This window comes from Lactuca virosa, chromosome 1 (assembly GCF_052849685.1).
Source record: "Lactuca virosa cultivar CGN04683 chromosome 1, Lactuca_virosa_CGN04683_v6, whole genome shotgun sequence".
Classification (NCBI taxonomy): domain Eukaryota; kingdom Viridiplantae; phylum Streptophyta; class Magnoliopsida; order Asterales; family Asteraceae; genus Lactuca; species Lactuca virosa.
Window position 1 is genome coordinate 64,679,249 of NC_136426.1, and position 11,601 is coordinate 64,690,849.

General features: G+C 34.8%; 1 long non-coding RNA gene and 1 pseudogene across 1 annotated transcript; one reads left to right on the forward strand and one right to left on the reverse strand.

Annotated features, from left to right (window-relative positions):
* The first annotated feature begins 790 nt into the window (after positions 1-790).
* LOC145104949 (uncharacterized) lies at positions 791-4,587 on the forward strand. Its single transcript, XR_013707195.1, has 3 exons — positions 791-890; positions 2,526-2,686; positions 3,499-4,587. It is a non-coding gene; the product is annotated as an uncharacterized LOC145104949 (long non-coding RNA).
* A 1,050-nt stretch (positions 4,588-5,637) lies between these two features.
* LOC145114481 (putative protein phosphatase 2C 63) lies at positions 5,638-6,711 on the reverse strand (annotated as a pseudogene).
* Between the last annotated feature and the right edge of the window lie 4,890 nt (positions 6,712-11,601).

The following is an 11,601-nucleotide window of genomic DNA, read 5'->3' on the forward strand; positions in this document are numbered from 1 at the left end:
TTGATTCACTTGATTCCAACCGTTGTCTTCAGAGGAGAGAGGAAAGCAGGAGGCTGAAGATGAATATGGAGAAGAATAAACGTTTTCCCGCCTACTGATGTTGTCTTTGTTGTGCGACTTATGAATTCTCATTTTAATAACCCTACAACCTACGTATCTAATTAAAAATACACTAAACCTAGCCCAACTAATTAAATAAGCCCAATATACCTAAAGCGAGATTAAACGTTGCTTTACCTAATCGGAAAAAGCTACAAAAGCGCCGATTTAAGCGGTGAGTTAAGGAATCTGAGCGCAAGACTAATTCAAAAGCGATTTTGGTTTTCATCTGAGCGCTTAGCGCTTTAAGCGGTCTAAAGCATCGCTTTTTAAAACCAAGGTTCAACCACCCTCATCAGAATTCTCGTCGTCGTTTGAACGATCGTCCTTTCTACCTACGAAAATAAAGACCCACTTGTCCATTATTAAGATATGAAAATCGAAACCTTTGTCTCTCTTTTTCTCCTAATCCGATAATAAGAAAATCAATACCCACTCTTTCATATTATTGAGATATGAAAATCAAGAACCAGAGGAACTTTTCATTACTGTTCATGTACGCCTTTCCCCCACCCCTTTTATTTCGATTTTACAGTGTATATCAGCCAAAGAGACGATGTACAAGGGTCCATTTCTTCTCCTTCATGTAGACCTCAAATTAAGTAAAAGAACATGAGTTTCTGATGTTGGTGTTGTTGGTGGCGGAGGTGAAGATGCCAATGGCTTATGGAGTTGTAAAAAAGGTAGTTAAATGTGGGTTGCAAGTTCGTTCTTCCTTTTTTTTCCTCGATGTGCATAAGCTTCAATGCAGATCGACGGTGTCCAATGGTTTCTGGTGGCTGTCCATGATGGTGAGAGAGATAGGTTTTGGAGTGTTTGTTTATTTTCTATTTTAAAATTAATAAACATTAAATAAAATAAAAATTATAAATTATAAAGATATAAAAGTAATTTCAATTTTGACAGGACCACTTTTATAATGAAATGACTAATATTATAAAAGCCCTAAATTTTTAATGCGTATTTGGAAAAAGCCCTAATATTTTTTTAGTATTGTTATGGCCACAACTTTCTCGCGGAATTATCACTCTATTCCACTTAACGAGTTTCATGGTTACCTTTTTTGCAAAATCAGTCCTAAAAAGTTTAAATTTGGTCCCTGAGGTTTGCAAAAATTTACGCAGCATTGTTTTTTAACTTTATTTTTCGTTTTTAATACTTTATTTATTTTCGGTTTTTTTATAAAAATATATACATTTTTTTATTTTCTTTTTTATATATACTATTTATTTTTATTTTTTAACTTTATTTGTCAACAATTTGATTTTTTTTTTACCTTTTTACCTTTTGTTTTCTATTTTTTAGTGTATATATAGAGTATATTAGAGTTTTTTTCATATATTTTTTTGTATTATATTTTAATTTTATCATCTTTTTAATTTTTTTATTTTTTTCTTATTTGTTTTCCAATTATTTGTTTTTATTTCTTTTGTATTTTTAACTTTTTATTGAACTTTTTCAAAAAATGTTAAATGTATTAGTATATTATAGTATATTACAATTTTGATAATGTATACTTTTTGTAATTTTTTATTTTTATTCAAGTAAATAAAATAGTTATGTCTATATATGTAATTTCGGCCCAACTTATTTTCTTTTTGTTTTTTTCTTTAATGTTATTATTATTATGTTACGAAAAAATGAGAATTAAAAAAAATTAGCTTGTTTATTAAGAATTAGTGTTTCAATGTGTTATATAACTTGCAAATTAAATCATATTTCTATATGTGATATCAATAGTTTAAATTCAAGATAACATTTTTCAATTTGATAATAGACTAAAAAAAAGAACAAAAAAAAATAGTAGTCGGTATCTATTAAAAAAAACTTGTTATAGTAATTTATATTAAATTCAAGTTCGTTTACTTAAATCAAATTAAATAAAAACATTAGAAAAACCATAAATAACTAAAATAGAAAAAAAAAGGTAAAAATGTAAAAAAAAATAACAAATGGTTGAAAAATGAAGTTAAAAAATGAAAATAAATAAAGTATATAAAAAAGAAAATAAAAAATTTATATATATTTATAAAAAAACCGAAAATAGATAAAGTATACAAAAAACGAAAAATAAAGTTAAAAAACCATGTGGTGTAATTTTTTGCAAACCTTAAGGACCAAATTTGAAATTTTGTTAAAAAGTTAACCAAGTTAACCATAAAACTCGTTAAGTGGGCTAGAGTGATAATTCTGCGAGAAAGTTGTGGCCATAGCAATAATAAAAAAAATATTAGGAATTTTTCCAATTACACGTTAAAAATTTAGGGCTTTTATAATATTATTCCCACGATGAAACTGCTAAACATATCTACAACGTTTTCAAAGTTTGGACAATAGCAATATAAAATGACAAACCAAAGGACCATTTTTTTCAATTTTGTCTAATTTCACACCCTTTATCTTATCCGTGGCTAAATTCCGAAAAGCTAAGGAGTGAGAGAAGCCGATAACCGCTCAAGGATAGAACGAAATTGATGGAGGAAGGATCAGTATTGAGGCTTGAATCATACTAACACCCCCTTAAGATCCGAATTATAAACTATAAAGAGATTGGCATGGAATCGGAAGTTTTAACAGATAAATTGAGGTATGTATGTATTTGGATTGTATGTTTAATTTCGTGAAAAAGATACGTTATTTATAGCATTCTTGATAACAATTATAGTAAAATGTTAGGGTTATACAACTATAAACATGTTATAAACAGGCAGATGCTCGAAATTAGTAGCAAGAACTTTTGGTTTATTGCCAAAACTTTGACCTAAAAATGTATGATTTCATAAGAAGTGTTTGGAAGATGAAATTGATGTTATGGTTATGTATAATTCATGGACATACACTGGAAATTAAGAAAGGGTACAAGTAAAAAAATGTTTAATTGAGTAAAATGATATACTTGATTTGATTTAATATGAGATATGATATCAATGCGAATAATTTTCCTGAAATTTACTTAGTTTAATGTTTAATGACTTTCTATTATAGATCATGTTATAGATAGAACTTGTTAAAGCATGGATTATGGCTTTAAAAGAAATTATTTATGGGAAATGCATAAATCTTGATATGACTTATTTTATTAGAATGATTGATCCAAGTTGTCGTATATTGAATATACATATTTGGCAAAAAATCTAAGTCTTTATAATGTGGGGTAGTATAAATGAGACGACTCCTTAATTATCGAAGGATCAATGTAACTAAATGGTAACTAAGTTTCACAATTCTTCCACATAAGTACCTCAATTTTTTTGTAATGAGTACCAAAGTTTATGGAACTTTATGATTAGGTTTTCCTTTTACTTGTTGAATGGATGCGGTTTATTTACATGTAGGTTTTTTTTTTCCTTTAAAGATGGCATGGAAAGTGACTAACTGTATATAGATTTTGGAAAACAGGAAACGAGTTATGAGTAAATGTTGGTGGAATTGGCAAGTTGCTATCGGTGTAGTTGTTGGTGGCCAGTAATGATATCCTATTACAATCAAAGATGAACGTTCCGAGTTTATTGAGTCCTAGAAACATTTCTAAGTCTACCCTACCACTGAAATTGTTCTAATTTAGGAAAAGATATTGAAGATTTTTGAAGTTGGAAAATGAGTTTGAAATTGGTCCTTTTAGTGGAATTTGTTGAAGGTCTAGAATTCTTAGTTGGGTGAGGTTGAAAAATGATGATGGTATACGACCAATAAGAGAACTTTTTTCTCATTGAGATTACACTAAGTTTGGTTAGGTTTGCAAGAAGGCTTGGCAAAACTAACTACTCTCAGTGAAGGACATGTATACAACATGGACATAAACGGTGAAATCCCACCCTTTCTTGCAAGCCTAACCAAACTAAGCGTTGTCTGAATGGGAAAAAATTCTCTTATTGGTCGTATACCAATCCTTGTTTTTCAACGTCACCCAACCAAAAATTCTAGACCTTCAACAAATGCAAGGACCAATTTCAAGCTCATTTTCCAACTATAAAAGTCTTCAATATCTTCGCTTAAATTTGAACAATTTCATTAGTAGGGTAGACTTTGACATGTTTCTAGGAATCGAAACATTTGTCACAGGTCATAAGAGGATATCAATAGTGTCCACCATCAACAACACCAATAGCACTTTACCAGAATTGGTGATTCAACTTCAGTACCTCAAACATGGCTACATGTAATTACTTCCAAAGCAAAGAATTCTTGTCAACCCCCAAGAGATGGAGCTGTTCGAATTCGGTCTTGTTTTGCATTAGGTTTCTTGAGGCTAGTACTTTGAAGTTTTTCAATGATCCATTACAGATCTGAACAAGACAAATGCAACAACTGTGAGATTTCATTTGGGATTTGGCCACTAAACCTAGAAGTAAATAGATTGAGACTTTTAAATTGCTTTAGATGGAGCAATCTCAGATGGGATTTGAGATTGATCAGGGCCGTTCATTGCTTGGTTATTAATTAACAACATCCATTTAACGTTTGAGTAAATTACTAAATTATCCTTATGGTTTGGGGTAAATTGTAGGTTTGGTCCCTATCTTTTTTTTTTCACTCAGACAGCCGTAATGATTTGGATTTATTTTGGTTTTTGTCTCTGGCCGACTTAAAATGACTATATTCCCCGTAATGGTATTCTTTTATCTTTTTTAATTATTTTTTTAATATTTATATTATTATAAAATAATTATTAGAATCCATCCCCCACCCCCACCCCTTCCCTTTCCCATTTCCCTCCCCTTCCACCATCATCTCTTCATCGCCACTCTTCTCCACCACCACCTAACCCATTGCAACCCTTGTTGGAGATTTTTTTTTTTTAAATCTTTTACAGCAAAGTGATGAATGTATAGAGTAATATGTAAAGTACACCAAGTAGAAACAAACTGATGACAATAAACTGGTAAAGTATGCCCCAAATTTGATCAAAGTGTAGAGGAACATAGTGAAATGGAGGTATCAGTAAACATGCCTCCACCTTTTTGCTTATTATAAGCCATCATATCACATATTAACAATGAACCAAGAGGGGGAGGGAGGGAGGAGGGTTCTACAGTCGGGAATATGTTGTATGAATCCTTAAAACTTACAAAACTTTAAGAAAGGGGGTTTGGAGTTTCCTTCGAATGAACCCGGCCTGACAACTTCTAGTTTCTTAATAGTCTGCATACTTAATATGCTTAATAAAAAACATTATTGGTAAAAAGTTTTAGATTCAAAATGTTTATATATCTTTATAGTTATACACACACATATATATTATGTGTGTATATGTAAAAACTATTAATCGGCTGTATGAAAAAGTTTTGCAGTAAATTGATACTTAAAATCAATCTATCACTTGAATTTTTTGACAAAGAAAAGTATGAAAACTAAAATTACCAAAACACATAAATGAAAAAAATGATGTTAAAGAAAGATAAAAGAAAAACAAAACTGCAAAATTGGTCATTGTGGCAAGCAATTTTTTTGAGGTTTGGTCCAAATCCCGATTTTTTTGGCTTCTAGATCTTTTTCATCATGTTTCTATGTGGAAATGGTCCTTCAACTTAACATTTGTTAGTTTGCTGCTATTAACCCCGTCATGTGCCCCACCACCACATGAGGGCAAATCCATCTTTTTGCATTTGAAGGACCACTTTTGCAAAGAAAAAAAATATCATCATGAGATTTACCCAAGGTAAATCACCACCATTGTAATATCATCGTGAAAATGTCTCCTCACACCCTTTTCAATTCTCTTTATACCATCATATCTCATTTCTCTTTTCCTTGCTACCACCTCTATTTGCAACACTTATTAATCTCTTTGCTATTCTCTGAAACAAAAATCAAAAACATTACTTCATATATATATATATATATATATATATATATATATATGTGTGTGTGTGTGTGTATAACGAATATACATTACAGCCTCAGCTAAGCTTAGGTAATAAACCTCATGCTACGTCGTTTTATTAGTTAAAGATTGTGATTAGGGGATTTACGATTAACACTTATATATTTATATATATATATATATATATATATATATATATATATATTCTCTAAAAGAAAGAAGACTTCAAGAAAACATGATCACGAGAGTAAATCATTTATATTTTTGGGATTCTTATGAACAATTTCAACCACATCTTCATCACTGAGTTGTTCCCATAAACCATCTGAAGCAAAAATCAAGAACATGTCTTGTGGCCTTAGCTTTCGAGTAATTATTGATGGCTTTGCTGACATTACAACTATTTTTAAAGGGAAAGGGGATACATAGTGCTAGAAGAGAGGGTTTCTGTTATACTCTAGTTTCTTCAGGTATACATCTATGATTTGATCTTGAAATCTGATCATAGAATAAAAGATGTATTAAATATGAAAAAAGAAGACAAAATTTGGCATGCAATAGGATGAAATAGTACACCTGAAGACACCATGAGTGTACACTACAATACGTGAATCATCAGGATGAAGGGCTTTGACCTCTTTCTGACTTCTTCAACCCCAACATTATGATCAGTTGATAGCCTTCTGCCACCACAGTTGAAGAATGTGTTGGATGAAGGTGTCTAAGCTCATAACTAAATTGATATAAACTTGTAATTAGAAGCAAAGTCCTTTTTGGGTTACCCTCATAACTACAACTTGATTAGAATGACATTGTAGAGAGAGGATAATTTATTAGATTATTATATGATTGATAAACTAATTGGAAATTATGAGGAAATGATTTATTAATATATTATATGATTGATATATTACAGGTGAAAGGTGTAACATCCCGTTTTTCCTGAATAGAATAGGTAAGACTTAACGAAATCAAATATATGGTTTTTGGAAAAAACCCTTAGCCACGACGTGGTGCATGCATGCCCAAGACGTGGCAAGATACATAGAAACACGCATCTTTAGTGGGTGTCACGACGTGGCAGCCATTTAATGACAAACCCTAATGTTGGGGTGTGTGCCCCTATTTAAGGGATGTGATGGCTAGGGTTGCCCACCCTCAGCCTCTAACACACTCTCTCTCAGCCTCCAAAATAAACCCTAGCCTCCATTGTTAACTTTTGAGATTTTGTGGTGGTTGGTGGTGTCTTGAAGAAGAAGCAGGTTACCCTTGAGCTATTGTTTCAACAAGCAACTCTCCCCATCCTTTTTGTGCACACTTTCTGGACTCTTATAAGTCCTTAAGCTCCAAGCTTTATGACTGCATGTGCTTAGATTTAGGTTTTCTTGTGCTTTTCTTCATGTTTAAGCTAGATGGAGATCCCCAGAGTCCCTTTTGTAGTTAGTAGTGATAGATCTGAAGTTTTATAGAGTTTTGATCTCTTGCATGAGACCTTGACCCCATTTTACACCATTTTGACCTAGCTTGAGTTCAAGACATGCATTGGACATGCATGTCTATAAAGCAACAATTTTTATGATCTTTTAAGAGTATGAAAGTCTTTTGGAAAGTATGGATGGGTGGGGTAAATGATTAAGAGCTTAATGGATTTAATTGGTCTCGTCAGTTCCCACGATGTGGAGGATTGGTCTCCACGTCGTGGAGGTTGGCAGCTTCTCGATTTTTTTTCCGTTAGTCCCCACGACATGGCAAGGGATTGTCCATGTCGTAGCGACTGGATGAGTGATTTTGACTATTGACTTCGATGGGTTTTATATCCACGCATAGCTATTGACAAGATCTACAACTTTCATTTAGACTCCGTCGGCCGATTTTGACTTTATTTTTAAAGTTATATTTTTAACGGGCTTAGACTGTTAAATTCCGTTAAAAATTCATAACTCTTTCGTCCAACATCCATTCTCGAATGTCTTTATATTATCGGGTTTCTATTAACGAGATCTTTGATTCTCGTTTAGATTGTTTCGGCTAACAATCAATTGATCTAAAAGTCGATATCAGTGTTGCACATTGTTACGCTGGAATTTAAAAAAATCATAACTTCCTCTTATGAAGTTATATTTTGACGTTCTCTACATGCACGCTCTCGGTTTAATGACTGCTACGACTTTCGTTTAGGTTACTTAGGTTAATACGGAACCTATCTCCGATTCACTATTTACGATACACTTACTGATCGTGAAAACTTCGGAAGTCCATGACTTCTGCATACGAAGTCGGATTTGAGTGTGTTTTATATGTACGAGATTCATATCACAACTCCAACATTTTCCGTCAAGATTATCTGTCCTAAATAATCTTCTATCAAGATTGCTATTTCATAGTTTTATCGATAAATTACTAAAATGGTTTTATAATAAGTAGCCTGTAACACGCACGACTAATGAGATTCCTAATTGAGGATTTATATTATGATTATTGTTTATTTTGTCTAGCCCGAAGATGCAGGCGTTATAGTATGACTTACCCTTTTTCTGGTGTTGTTTCAAAATTCTTTGAGGTCACCCAAATTTCCTATATCCAAGCTATGTATGTGATCTGAAGGATCCTCTTCTGGATTGATCGGTTGAATTAATCCATGGATCTTAACATGGGTTTGTCTGAGCTAGCCCACATCTGCGATCTTTCAACGTTTGGGTCTTCTAGTTTTCTGTTTAAAGTCAAAACCAACAAAACACATCTTATTCTGAAAATAAAAAAACGATGGTGCCTGGAAAGAATTTTTTTTCTTTAGGAAACGCGAGTCCATCCCCAATGGCGATCTCCAGCCAATGAAATAGGTTAAAAAGGGTAGGATTTGATTCATTATTTCAAGGATCCTGAAATTCACAGTTTCTTATTTGTTAGATTTTATGCAACCACTAACTTCGAGGATCTTGCTCCTGTTCTAGGATCTTGAATTTATGAAGATCCTTTGTAATTGTTAGGATCCAAGGCCACTCACTCAAATGCTCGCTTCACCCTCTCCGGACTTGAGGAGGCCATGTCAGGTGGTCAGCTTGTGGTTAAGAAGGAAAAAGGCTTCTTCTTGTCGTCCTCCATAGAGGGTTGTGATCGATCTATCCGTGAAAACTCCTGGATCCAAGAAGAGAAAGTCGTATGAGATCCCGGACCTCAGTCTGGAGAATCTGGGGGCTAAGGAAGCCAAGAAGAAGTTGATCACCTTCTCCCAAGCTGTAAGCACTTCTGAATCCTTTTTCCCTTTTTTCCCTAGATTTTCAATCTATTGAATGCGTTCTTTCCTAGGTTGTGGATCACATCTTCCGAACCATTGAGGATCTGAAGTTCGGGTTTGAGGAGGCGGAGCGCACCTTGATGGAGCACGATGTCATTTGGAAGACAACTAACAAGGATCTTCTGGAGATGGTGGAGAGGTTGAGCAAGGAGAATGCAGAGAGAGGGGAGGAGCATGCCCAGGAGATCAAGGATGTGATCATCGAGCTTAAAAGCAGTGTTGTCGAAACCATCTGGGAGGCCAATATCAAGATGGTGGAGGATGTGGAGAATAGGAACGTAGGATCCTGGAACATGGCCGACAGGCGTGATGCTCTGGCCAAGTTAACTGGGAAGCACGTTAATGTTAGTCAAGATCTTGCAGAGAAGAAGAAGGAGAAGTTAGGAGGAGAATGAGAGAAAAAAGAGGGTGATGGTGATCAAACCTTAGATGCTTAGGTTTGATGAAAAAACAATTTTTATTTCTGTCTGTAAAACAATTTATTTTTGTTGGGTTTGTGGGCAACCCTTTTATGCTTATGGTTTTATTGTCTTTTTTGTGTGAATAGTTTGGTTGTAGAGATATATATGATTTAGGTTTTATAAAAATTACTAGGATCTTAAGGTTTGAGATAATCAGTTTTACGATCCTAAAATAGTTGGGATCCTGAGGTTTAAGAGAGATAAACTTAAGAGTTGTAAGGTTAGAAGATTAATATAAGTAGAACTTGAGATGAACTAAATATAGCCTTTTCCCTAGGTGTATTGTCTTAGTTGAGATAGATCAGAGGATCAAGATAGATCAAGATAGATAGGATCAAGAGCTGGGATAAACTTTTTGCGAAGTTCTCCAAGTGTGAGTTTTGGTTGCGCGGGGTGCAATTTCTGGGGTACCTTGTCAACCAGAATGGTATTCTCGTCCACCGGCCAAGGTCGAGGCCGTGATGAGGTGGGAGGTTCTGAGGTCTCCATCTGAGATTCGGAGTTTCCTAGGTTTAGCAGGTTACTATCGGAGATTCATCCAGGATTTCTCCAAGATAGCAGTTTCGTTGACTCGGTTGACAAAGAAGACGGTCACATTTCGTTGGGAGCCTGAGCAACATGCAACTTTTGAGAACCTGAGGCAGAGACTATGGGAGGCGCCGATTTTGACCTTGTCGGAGGGTGTTGACGACTTTGTGGTTTATTGTGATGCTTCTATCACGGGTTTGGGGGCGGTTTTGATGCAGATGGGTCGCTTGATCGCTTACGCCTCGAGACAGCTGAAGCCTCATGAGGCGAACTATCCGACGCATGATTTGGAGATGGGGGTTGTTGTGTTCGCCCTCAAGATTTGACGACATTACCTCTATGGGGTCTGATGTACCATTTACACGAATCACAAGAGTCTGAGGTATCTTATGGATCAGCCAAATCTGAATATGAGGCAGCACTGGTGGTTGAATATGGTGAAGGATTATGATTGTGGAATCCTTTAACATCCGGGAAAGGACAATGTGGTGGCCGATGCTTTCAGCCGCAAGGCGGTCGCGGCTCCGATCAGGGATATTTGTTTGAGGATGACAGTGATTACTCCGCTATTGGAGAGGATTTGCGAGGCTCAGATTGAGCCTATGAAGAAAGATCATCGGAAGAGTGAGCGCGTTGTGGGTCAGGTGGCTTCCTTTTATTGTGATATATATGGGTTGTTGACTCTTCATTGGAGGGTATGTGTGACATCCCCATTTTCACGGCCAGAAAAAACCGATTTTGTTTATGCTTTATAAAAATCAGAGTACTCCTTTTAATAAAAATCTTGCGGAATTTGTTCCCAGAAAAACATGATAAATACGTTATCAAAGCATTTCCGAAGAAATGTATTTTTATTCATTTTAAAACATTTGGGATGTCATCGTTAATACAGAAACATAAGCATAAACAGAACTTACATTCATTTACACTAGTGATCTACATCTCTTTTAAATCTCTCAGTGTAATGTAACTTCATATCGACACCTGTGATACAAATAAACTGAGTGGGTCGGGTTGGGAAACCTGGTGAGTACATAGGGTTTTCAACCCACAATAATATAATTATTATGTTTAAACATCAAACAATCAACCCAATTACCCATCCCCATTATCTTATTTACTCTTAAGGATCTACCCTAAGAATCAATTATTCCTCGTTCATTCATTCCTAAGGATCATCCTAAGGAATCGGCACGAAGTCCATCGTTGTCAATGACACAACTGTCAAGCACAGCTGCTAGTTCTATCACTTAGGCGCAGCTGCCAGAATTGTGACATTCTATGTGAGGCGCAGCTACCAGTATTGTCCTTCGAGCACAGCTGCTAGGGTTATCTCGTTTATTGACAGTATCGTTTTCGAGAGTCCACTCGCAATACATGTCAATGGGTTTTTA